Source organism: Bison bison, unplaced genomic scaffold, assembly GCF_000754665.1.
Source record: "Bison bison bison isolate TAMUID 2011002044 unplaced genomic scaffold, Bison_UMD1.0 scf7180017864533, whole genome shotgun sequence".
Taxonomy (NCBI): domain Eukaryota; kingdom Metazoa; phylum Chordata; class Mammalia; order Artiodactyla; family Bovidae; genus Bison; species Bison bison.
In genome coordinates, this window is record NW_011495082.1 from 12745828 (window position 1) to 12757368 (window position 11541).

An 11541-nucleotide genomic window follows, 5' to 3' on the forward strand; every position below is an offset into this window, starting at 1 on the left:
GACATACATAGTCATTTCTTAAAAGAGAAAGTTAACCCTTACATGCGGTGTTTATGTGTGGCCTTTCAGAACAAATAAAAAAGGAAAATGATGCCAACTTAGTCACCCACACAAAGTAAGATGCCAGTGTTCCAGCCGCTGAGTGCTTATGTCTGTACTGACGAACACTAAGAAATAATCTATGTCACCGTGAAATCTGTGCTTAAGAGGAAAAACATTCTTCACTGTATTCACATCCAGACCTCCAGCTTTTCAGGGATGGAAATTTGAGCAGCTGTCCAAAGCCTTAAAAAGAAGCTTGCTCTTGAAGAGCAAGTGGTGACTAACGGATTTTAAGAATCCTGTTATCTCAGTTTCTCTCTTTCTCTCTGTTTTGGTAGCCACAGCATTTAGCAGCATCCTAATGCCTGTAATCTGGAATAAAGCACAGGGATTTCTGCCGTCCTTTCTGGGCCAAGATACTTTCTCCTCAGTTTTTCCCGTTCCCACAAACAGTGATCTGTTTGTGTGTGAACCAAGAAACATCTCCCCCATAGAGAATGTAACCCAGCCATCCAAGAAGCAGGGAGCAGGTCCCAGTTCCTTGCTATCTCACCCCCTAGCCTACCATATTGTTTCTGCCTGCATCCATTTTCAGCGTGTCTTTGAATTGGATGAGTCACATTCACGTTTTCATTTCGATGGTATTTTCTTTTGAATTTACTGTTCTTCTTGCCCCGAGTACCTCTAGTAAGCACGATGCTTAACACTATCAACTCAGTAATAGAACACACAGTCCCTTGTGCCCTAAATGTGATGTCTGGACTGTGTGCTTGGAGAGGGGCTGTCTTTGTGTCCCCTCTTCCTTGCGAGCATTGTGTGGGTTTATAAAGAGTCTGGGCATCCAGACTCCGGGAGGATACACTAACAGATCCTACATATGCCACTGGCCTCGTTAAAATGACATTCTAACCAGTTGAACAGACCAGCCTTGTCAACTAAAATGTTAAAGTAGGTCCATCAAACGCCAACCAGGGCTTCCCTAATGGCTCACTGGTAAAGAATCTGCCATCCACTGCAGGAGACATGGGTTCGATCCCTGGTCCAGGAAGATCCCACGTGCCACACAGCAACTAAGCTGGCGCACCACAGCTGTTGAGCCTTGTTCTCTAGACCCTGGGAACTGCAGCTCGACCCCAGGAAGCCAGTGCTGCAACTACTGAAGCCCTCGCATCCCAGAGCCCGTGTTCCACAGCAAGAGAAGCCACTGTGATGAGAAGCCTGAGCACCCCAACTAAGAAGTAGCCCCACTCTCTGCAACTAGAGAAAGCCTGGATGGCAGGGAAGACCCAGCACAGCCAAAAATAATAAATAAAATTATATTTAAAAAAAAAAAAAAAACTCCAACCAGAAGAAAGCAACCAGGCAATGTTTTTTAACTGAAGGTTCTTGATGCGTGACAGTTCTAGGGCCATTTTTAGTTTAATAATGAAAACTCCAGAAGAAGAATGAAAAACAGAGGAAACATTCTGCTACCAGAGTGGATATAGACCAAAAAAGTGAAGTGAAATCGCTCAGTTGTGTCCAACTCTGCAACCCCATGGACTGCAGCCTACCAGGCTCCTCCATCCATGGGATTTTCCAGGCAAGAATACTGGAGTGGGTTGCCATTTCCTTCTCCAGGGGATCTTCCTGACCCAGGGATGGAATCCGGGTCTCCTGCATTGTAGGCAGACGCTTTACCGTCTGAGCCACCAGGGAAGTGGTGACCAAACCACATACAAATTAACCAAGTATGAATTGCACCTACCTTAAATGACATTTTAAAAACCCAGATTCTCTCAATCAATAATGTAGCCCTGCCAAGGGAAAGGATGCTATTGGATGGCATAAAGGGCTTCCAGAGCTTCTAACAGGAAGCAGTAAGATAGGAGTCACTGAAGGGGAGGATTGACAGGGACAGTAAATTCATTTTCTCGCAAGACCCTCTCTGGAGCTGCCAAGTAGCAGTCCCATTAATGCTTTGTTGGCCCTCAGTGTGGTGAGGTCCGTGGAGAACTATCGATGGGCTCGCTCTCAGGGTAAGATTCAGGGCCAGAGTCACTGTGTGAATGTTCGTCTTCCTTCTTGGGAAGAAGAGAATGGTGAAATAACCTGGGACCTGGAGAATCCCAGGGATGGGGGAGCCTGGTGGGCTGCCGTCTCTGGGGTCACATAGAGTCGGACACGACTGAAGCGACTTAGCAGCAGCAGCAGCAGCACAAAATATAAGATCCTCAGTGTCCTGTCAAGATGGACATTTGGATGATATTTAGAGGCTGGGTAAGACGTGAAAGTTTTATCTGCGGGCCTGGGAAGGGAGGGCAGTAACAGAACTGATGGAGCTCACAAACCAGAAGGATGAATATGGAGGGCATACTGACTGCATGTGTGGCCAAGAGCCAGTCCTAAGGGTTCATTCGTGTGTCGGTGTGGGTTTTATATCCTCTTCCTTAGAGGAGACAGCATAGCCCGCTGGTCAAGATTACGGATGCTGGAGTCACCCAGTTCTGAGTACAAATCTATACGCTGTACAAGACGTTCAGCCTCAGACACCCCAAGCCACGGCCTCATTTTTAAAATGAAGATCCCAATAGAAATTCACATCTCAGACATTCACTGTGAGAGGTAAATATGTTACCACATCGCAAGTTCTCAGCACAGCACCTAGTACAGACCCACCCCTCAACATACATTACACAGAAATGTACCTGAGGTGGAGAATTGTGTGTTTACTATTCTTGTTGTTTAGCTGCTAAGTCGTGTGTGACTGTCTTGCGACTCCATGGACTATAGCCCACCAGGCTTCTCCAGGGGATCTTCCCACCTGATCTTCGCATCAGGTGGCCAAAGTATTGGAGTTTCAGCTTCAGCATCAGTCCTTCCAATGAGTATTCAGGACTAATTTCCTTTAGTATGGACTGGTTGGATCTCCTTGCAGTCCAAGGGACTCTCAAGAGTCTTCTCCAACACCACAGTTCAAAAGCATCAATTCTTCGGCGCTCAGCTTTCTTTATAATCCAACTATCACATCCATACATGACTACTGGAAAAAACACAGCTTTGACTAGGTGGACCTTTGTTGGTAAAGTAATGTCTCTGCTTTTTAATATGCTGTCTAGGTTGGTCATAGCTTTTCTTCCAAGGAACAAGCATCTTTTAATTTCATGGCTGCAGTCACCATCTGCACTGACTTTGGAGCCCCCAAAATAAAGTCTCTCACTAGGGGAATGGGTGAGACCAAAAGCAAAAGCCTTGCATACCAGATGCCTCCTCACTGCACCCCCTGCCCCCCACCCAGATCTCAGTGCCAATTCTTGAAGGATTCTGCTGCTGCTAAGTTGCTTCAGTCGTGTCCAACTCTGTGCGACCCCATAGACGGCAACCCACCAGGCTCCCCCGTCCCTGGGATTCTCAAGGCAAGAACACTGGAGTGGGTTGCCATTTCCCTCTCCAATGGATGAAAGTGAAAAGTGAAAGTGAAGTCACTAGAGTAATCCTGACTTGTAAGCAACCATTTGCCCTGGACAGAAGTTCAGGGCTTAAGAGTGACCTGGGGACAGGAAGAACTCTGCCACCAATAAAATAACTGCTGGAGATTTCTGGTCATATATATATATATATATATATATACACCTTAGCAAGTAGGAGTCCCAACGGAGATAGCACCCACCTTTGGAGAAGGACATTCTGAAGTGTCGTCCTAGGTCCAGTTGCATGTAGAAGGCTGAGCAGCAGGACCTTCAGTAACTTAACTCTAACCCATCCATCTCTTCTAGTTGTGCAGACTAAGCCAGCTTGTTGACAACAATGGCTGTCTTCTCAGAATCGCTTGTAGAGGAACACGGAGAGAGCAAAAGGGGGAGGCCACGGTGGTGGCTGGCGAACTTTGAGCCAGTCCTACTGGTGTGAGGACTTTTTTCACATGTTAAGAAGAGGAGAGGAATTGCCAGAAAGTGCGTGCAGACATTCAATAAAAAGACAACACTGGAGAAAAAGTTAATGACAAATGTGTGGGAAACAACTGCAAAAGCAATAGAAACAGGAAAGAGAAATGAAACACGTGACAAAAGAAGCAAAGGGTGAAGCAGGGGTGACTGAGAAGACTCGTAGACAGTGAATAAAACACAGACTAGAGATACCACAGTGCTTGAGGGATTTTTGAAGAAAAGCATGGAGGAATCGGATATCCCCATGTAGTTAGTTCTCCAGAGAAACAGAGCCAGTAAAACAGACACATGAAGAGATTTGTTACAGGAACTGCCTTCTGCAGTTGTGGAGGCTGAGAAGTCTCACCACCTGCTGTGCACAAGCTGGAGAACCAGGAAAGCCTGACTGTATTCAGTCTGAGTGCAAAGGCTTGGCAGGGACCTCTGGTGTAAGTCCCAGAGAAGTCCCAGAGTCTGGAGGCCTGAGAACCAAGAGCTCCAGCATTCAAGGGCAGGAGGAGCTGGCTGTCCCAGCTCAAGAAGAGAGAATCTGCCTACCTCCACCATTTGTTCCCTTCAGGCCCCCCCTTGGCTGATGCCTGCCCACACTGCTGAAGATGGTCCCTTTACTCAGTCTCCTGAACCAAACACTAATCTCTTCCAGATGCACGTTCACAGACGTACCCAGAAATCATGTCTGGGCATGCCTTAGCCCAATCAAATTGGCATATAAAATTAACCTTCACATCCTTCTGTTATATATTTGCTTATACATTTTGTTATATATCCCTCAGGCATTGGAAGGACTAACATGGAATCAAGAGTCTGATTTCATCAACAAAAGCTAATTCAAACTACGAAGCACAAAAGCAGAAAGGAGGGCCTTGTTTTAAGTTATAGTACATCTTATAGACCATAAAGAAAGAAGACTTGATGAGCACCAAAGAATTGATGCTTTTGAACTGTGGTGTTTGAAAAGACTCTTGAGAGTCCCTTGGACTGCAAGGAGATCCAACCAGTCCATCCTAAAGGAGATCAGTCCTGGGTGTTCATTGGAAGGACTGATGCTGAAGCTGAAACTCCAATATTTTGGCCACCTCATGTGAAGAGCTGACTCATTGGAAAAGACCCTGATGCTGGGAAAGATTTAAGGCAGGAGGAGAAGGGGATGACAGGATGAGATGGTTGGAGGGCATCACCGACTCGATGCACGTGAGTTTGAGTAAACTCTGGGAGCTGGTGATGGACAGGGAGGCCTGGCGTGCTGCAGTCCATGGGGTCACAAAGAGTTGCACACTACTGAGCAACTGAACTTTCACACAATGGATCTGGGGCAGAAATGGCACCTGGCCCACAAGGCTGGAAACAGTCTGGAAAGCTGTTGAAATCTCATCTCTGCTTCTGACTCTAAATGAGCTTTCTTCTGTCTCACTCTGCATGCTGGTTCCTCTACTTTACAGGAACTCCTGGTGGGACAACTGAGTTACCCACCTGCATAGAGCTCATGTTCCTGGGGGATCTCTTTGGCCTGACTTAGGCCAGGTAAGCAAGCATAACACAGGATGGCCACAGAGATCTCCTTCGCGGCTACCCAGCCTTCTGCAGTTTTGGCACTTGGGAGCTCTAGGGTATCAGTGGTGTGGCCCGCTTTATTCTGGACACATGACTGTCCTATCTACAATGATCCCCCCTCCCTCATTCTCTGCTCCCAGACTCTGCGTGGTTTGTTTCTTCCCTGTCTTACAGTATACTGCGTTTCGTGTTTAAGTGTTAATTGTGCTTCCCCTGCTAGGATGTAAACTCCATAAGGACAGAGGTGTTTTTTTGTTTGTTTGTTTGTTTCCTATTTACTATTTTGTCCCTAGAGAAGACCATGGTGCCCAGCACATATTAATAGAATATCTGTGGAAGGAAGGGAGGAAGGAAGAGAGGGAAGGAGGAGAGAAGACAAGCTGAAATTCAACATTATGATCCCTCAAGAGGAGAGCTAGGACTGGAATTAGAAGAGATAAAAAATGGGTGAGTTGAGAACAAGCTGTAAGACAAGATTGTTATAATCAGCAAGACCTCAAGCAGATGGTAACCATTTCCTGACACATCTATTAGGAGTATTGAGATGGAGGCCATGTGAAAGGGCAGGAGCTAGTTCTAGAACTGGACTTATCCTGTGTCCCACAGAGGTCTAGAGGTTGTTGATCGTTTGTTATGACCCCACACAAGGCAGGCACCTTGCAAACTCTATGAGACATGAGAAAACTGAGGAGAGAGGTTGAGCTGTTAGACTGTGATCACCAAGCCATGAGAGGTGGAGCTGATTAGCAGCCAGGCTCCCTGGGACCAGAAAGCCCATGCTTGCCAGTGAGATGAGCCCAATAATCTTAAACTGTTACTGTATGGTTTGTGCTAAGTCACTTCAATCGTGTCCGACTCTGTGATCCTATGGACTGTTCACCCCCAGGCTCCTCTGTCCATGGGATTCTCCAGGCAAGAATCCTGGAGTGGGTTGCCATGCCATCTTCCAGGGGATCTTCCCGACCCAGGGATCAAGCCTGCATCTCTTACATCTCCTGCATTGGCAAGCGGGTTCTTTACCACTAGCATCCCCTGGGAAGCCCTCTGTATGTAATCTCTATGGTTTACACTCAGTTATAGTACCTGCTTGAAGGGAAATGCTCACAACATCAGGTTAAATAGTCTATTAAACAAACGTTCTTTTATGAATAGCGAAGGTGGCTCAGACAGTAAAGAATCCACCTGCAACGCAGGAGACTAGGGTTCCATCCTGGGTCTGGAAGACCCCCTGGAGACGGGAATGGCAATGTACTCCAGTATTGTTTGTTGCCTGGAGAATTCCATGGACAGAGGAACCTGGTGGGCTATAGTCCATGGAGTTGCAAAGAGTGAGACACGACTGAGTAACTCACACTTTCATTTATGAATAGAAATACTACAAATTATGTGTCTTCCCAGGTGGCTCAGCAGTAAAAAAATCTGCCTGCAATGCAGGAGACCTGGGTTCGATCCCTGAGTCAGGAAGATCCCCTGGAGAAGGGAATGGCTACCCACTCCAGTATTCTTGCCTGGAAAACCCGATGGACAGAGGAACCTAGCAGGCTACAGTCCAGGAGGTCACAGAGTCTGGCACAATTGAGCAACTAACCAACAACAAACTACTAAAAATTACTATTTTAATTGTTTGCTAATGATGAGGCACCTAAGATATTTGAGAATATTGTCATAAGAAGGTAAACAGTACCTCTATAACCTTATTTATCAAACATTTCACTTAATTATTACAAAAATGAAGTTTATCATCCTTATTTGAATCAGTGGGATCAAAAATTAAAGAATGCTTTGTATGTTTTAGGTGTAAATACCTATATAAACACATATGTATGTGTATAACATTGATAAAACCTTATATAAGTTTCAACATTACTAATCACCTGATGAAAAAGTGCCAAAACTTGTCATCTCATCAGAACCACATTCCTTGGCAATTCTAGGATAGGATTATGAATTCAATTTGTAAAATAACTCACTGTCATTGAAGAGGAATCTTAATGAGAAGGAAAATTGGACTGAGTGCAATATGAAAAGGAAGAGCTATTCATTTAACAAATGTATACTGAGTATCTACTAAATGCAAAATGCTGTTGAAGTATTAGGTTGGTGCAAAAATAATTGTGGTTTTGCATTGTTGAAATTTGCCGTTTGATGTTGGAATACATTCTTAAAGAAATGTGGTTATTTTATACATCATTTTAATGTACATTTCTTGCTTTATGTTTTTTGCTAATGAATTATTACTTGCTGTTTATATTTATTTTAAACTATAGAAATTATGTTAAACAAAAAGCAAATTCGAGTGATTTTTTTTATTCGAGCTCAAAATGGGTTGTAAAGTTGCAGAGACAACTCGCAACATCATCAACACATTTGGCCCAGGAACGGCTAGCAAATGTAGTGTAGTGGTGATTGAAGAAGTGGTGATTCATGGTACTCTGCTACAATTCAAGAAATTTTCTGAAGGAGGCAAGAGCCTTGAAGATGAGGAGCATAGCTGCAAGCCAGCAGAGGTTGATAACAACCAACTGAGAGCCATCACTGAAGCTGACCCCCTTAAAACTACATGAGAAAGTCACCAAAGAACTCAATGTCATCCATTTTATGGTCATTCAGCATTTGAAGCAAATTGGAAAGGTGGAAAAAGCTCAATAAGTGGGTGCCTCATGAGCTGACCCTCCCTCCCCCCAAAAAAAAAACCAAAGCGGTCATTTTGAAGTGTCTTCTCTTATTCTATTGCAACAGTGAACCATTTCTTGATTGGATTGTGATCTGCAACAAAAAGTGGATTTTATATGACAACCAGCGATGTCATCATATATGACATCAGCTCAATGGTTGGGCCAAGAAGAAGCTCCAATGCACTTCCCAAAGCCAAACTTACACCAAAAGAAGGTCATTGTTACTGTTTGGTGGTCTGCTGCCAGTCTGATCCACTACAGCTTTCTGAATCCCATTAAATCTGAGAAGTATGTTCAGCAAATCAGTGAGAAGCACTGAAAACTGCAATGCCTGCAGCTGGTATTGGTCAACACAATGGGCCCAGTTCTTCTCCATGACAATGCCTGACCACGCATCGCACAACCAACGCTTCAAAAGATGAGCAAGTTAGGCTATGAAGTTTTACCTCAATTCAGTTCAGTTCAGTCACACAGTCGTGTCCAACTCTTTGTGACCCCATAGATTGCAGCACGCCAGGCCTCCCTGTCCTTCACCAATTCTCAGAGCTTGCTCAAACTCATGTCCATCAACTGACTCGCTGATGCCATCCAGCCATCTCATCCTCTGTCATCCCCTTCTCCTCCTGCCTTCAATCTTCCCCAGCATCAGGGTCTTTTCAAATGAGTCAGCTCTTTGCATCAGATGGCCAAAGTATTGGAGTTTCAGCTTCAACATCAATCTTTCCAATGAACACTCAGGACTGATCTCCTTAAGGATGGACTGGTTGGATCTCCTTGCTGTCCAAGGGACTCTCAAGAGTCTTCTCCAACACCACAGTTCAAAAGCATCAATTCTTCGGCACTCAGCTTTCTTTGTAGTCCTCATCCACCATATTTACCTGACCTCTTGCCAACCGAGTACCACTTCTTTTAAGCATCTCGACAACTTTTTTCAGAGAAAACACTTCCACAACCAGCAGCAGGCAGAAAATGCTTTCTACGAGTTCATCGAATCCTGAAGCACAGGTTTTTATGCTTCAGGAATAAACGAACTTATTTCTAGTTGGCAAAAATGTGTTGATTGTAATGGTTCCTATTTTGATTAATAAAGATGTGTTTGAGCCTAGTTAAAATGATTTAAAATTCATGGTCCAAAATCGCAATTACTTTTGTACCAACCTAATAGCTAGGCCGTGGAAGCAACGCAGGTGTCCATCAATAGATGAATGGATAAAGAAGTGGTGGCATGTATGTATAATGGAATATTACTCACCATAAAAAGGAACCAATCTGAGTCAGTTCTAGTGTGGTAGATGAACCTAGAGCCTGTTATACAGGGTGAAGTTAAGTCCCATGGACAGGGAAGCCTGGCATGCTTCAGGCCATGGAGTCACAAAGAGTCAGATACTACTCAACCACCGAACTGAACTGCATAAAAAGAAAAATAAATATCATACAATAACACATATATGTGGAATCTAGAAAAACGATACTGATGAACCTATTGGCAGGGCAGGAATAGAGACACAGGCATAGAGAACAGACTTCTGGACACAGCAGGGGAAGGAGAGGGAGGGACAAATTGAGAGAGTAGCATTGAAACATATACGTTACCATTTGTTAAACAGCTGGTGGGAAGTTGCTGTAAGCACAGGGAGCTCAGCCTTGTGCTCTGTAACAACCCCGAGGGGTGGGATGGGGTCGGAAGTGAGAGGGAGGCTCAAGAGGGAGGGGACACGTGTATACTTACGGCTGCTTCACCTTGTTGTATGGCAGAAACCAGCACAACAGTTGTAAAGCAATTATCCTCCAATTAAAAAAAATTTTTAATACTGTTGAATGCTAGAGATTCAAGACCAGATATTCATATTTCCTTACCTAGAGGAACTTACAGTTTAGCAAAAAGGAATATTATGGGAAACCCTCAGTGCTGAACTTTTTTTGTATGATTCCGTTTATATGAAATGCCTACTACAGACAAATGTATAGAGACAGAAAGTAGGTTAATGGTAGCCCACGGCTGGGGAAATAGAAGAATGGTGAGTCACTGCTAAAAAATATGGGCTTTCTTTTGGGAGTGGTGAAAATATTACAAATTGATTGTGGTGATAGTTTCACAGTGCTCTGAAGAGAATAAAAGCGGTTGAATCGCACACTTAAATGGGTGAGTTGTATTACATGTGAATAAGATTGTTAACAAAAAACCTACATAACCCAACATTTATTTTCTCACGTTTTCTGTGGACCAGGAGTCTAGGCATGGCTTAATTGTGTCCTCTGCTTGAAAGTAAAAAAGTGAAAGTGAAGTCACTCAGTCATATCCTACTCTTTGTAGACCCCATGCACCAGGCTCCTCCGTCCATGGGATTCTCCAGGCAAGAGTACAGGAGTGGGTTGCCATTTCCTTCTCCAGGGGATCTTCCCGACCCAGGGATTGAACCCAGGTCTCCCACCTTGCAGGCAGACGCTTTACCCTCTGAGCAACCAGGGAAGCTTAGGATTAAAGCTTAGTTCTTTGCTTAGGATCTCACAAAGCTACAGTAAAGGTTTCAGGCAGGACTGTGATCAATCATGTCGCTCAGTGCTCAACTTTAAATGAAAGTCTTAAGGGCTAATATGTTTTTCATACAGCAAGTGCAATTTCTTTCTATAGTATCAACCAACAGTTTCAATAAAGTACTTTCTCTCATGACTCTACAGATTTGCTGGGTTCAGCTGGGTGGTTCTTCCCTGGATCTCCCATGCAGTGGTGGTGAGCGGTCTTCGGGCGGCGCATGCATGGTCAGTCACTGAGTCGCGTCTGACTCTTTTGAGACCCCATGGCTGTAGCCTGCCAGGCCACTCTGTCCATGGGATTTCCCAGGCAAGAATAATGGAGTGGGTTGTCATTTCCTTCTCCGGGGGAATCTTCGCAACCCAGGGATCAAACCTGTGTCAGGTGGATTTTTTTTTTTTACCAGTAAGTCATTAAGGAAGCCATGGTACTGTGCTACAATTAAAAAAAAAAAAACTATCCTGAGAAAAAGTGTTTTTTTGATAAATCAATTAGGAAAAAGGTTAAAGGGGCAGTGATCAAAAAGCTCAGCTGGGCTGGACATCCAAGATGCGGGAGGTGAGCTGGGCCAGGCACTAAACACCTGCACAGGGCCTTCCACGCGGCTTTGACTCAGGTTTTTCATGCACAGCCTGAATGTTCACTGGAAGGACTGATGTTGAAGCTGAAACTCCAGTACTTTGGCCACCTCATGCGAAGAGCTGACTCACTGGAAAAGACCCTGATGCTGGGAGGGATTGAGGGCAGGAGGAGAAGGGGACAACAGAGGATGAGATGGTTGGATGGCATCACTGACTCAATGAGTTTGGGTAAA

At 44.6% G+C, this 11541-nt stretch overlaps 1 pseudogene; it reads left to right on the forward strand.

Moving 5' to 3' along the window:
* The first annotated feature begins 7791 nt into the window (after positions 1–7791).
* On the forward strand, positions 7792–9279 carry LOC104982544 (annotated as a pseudogene).
* Positions 9280–11541: the final 2262 nt, after the last annotated feature.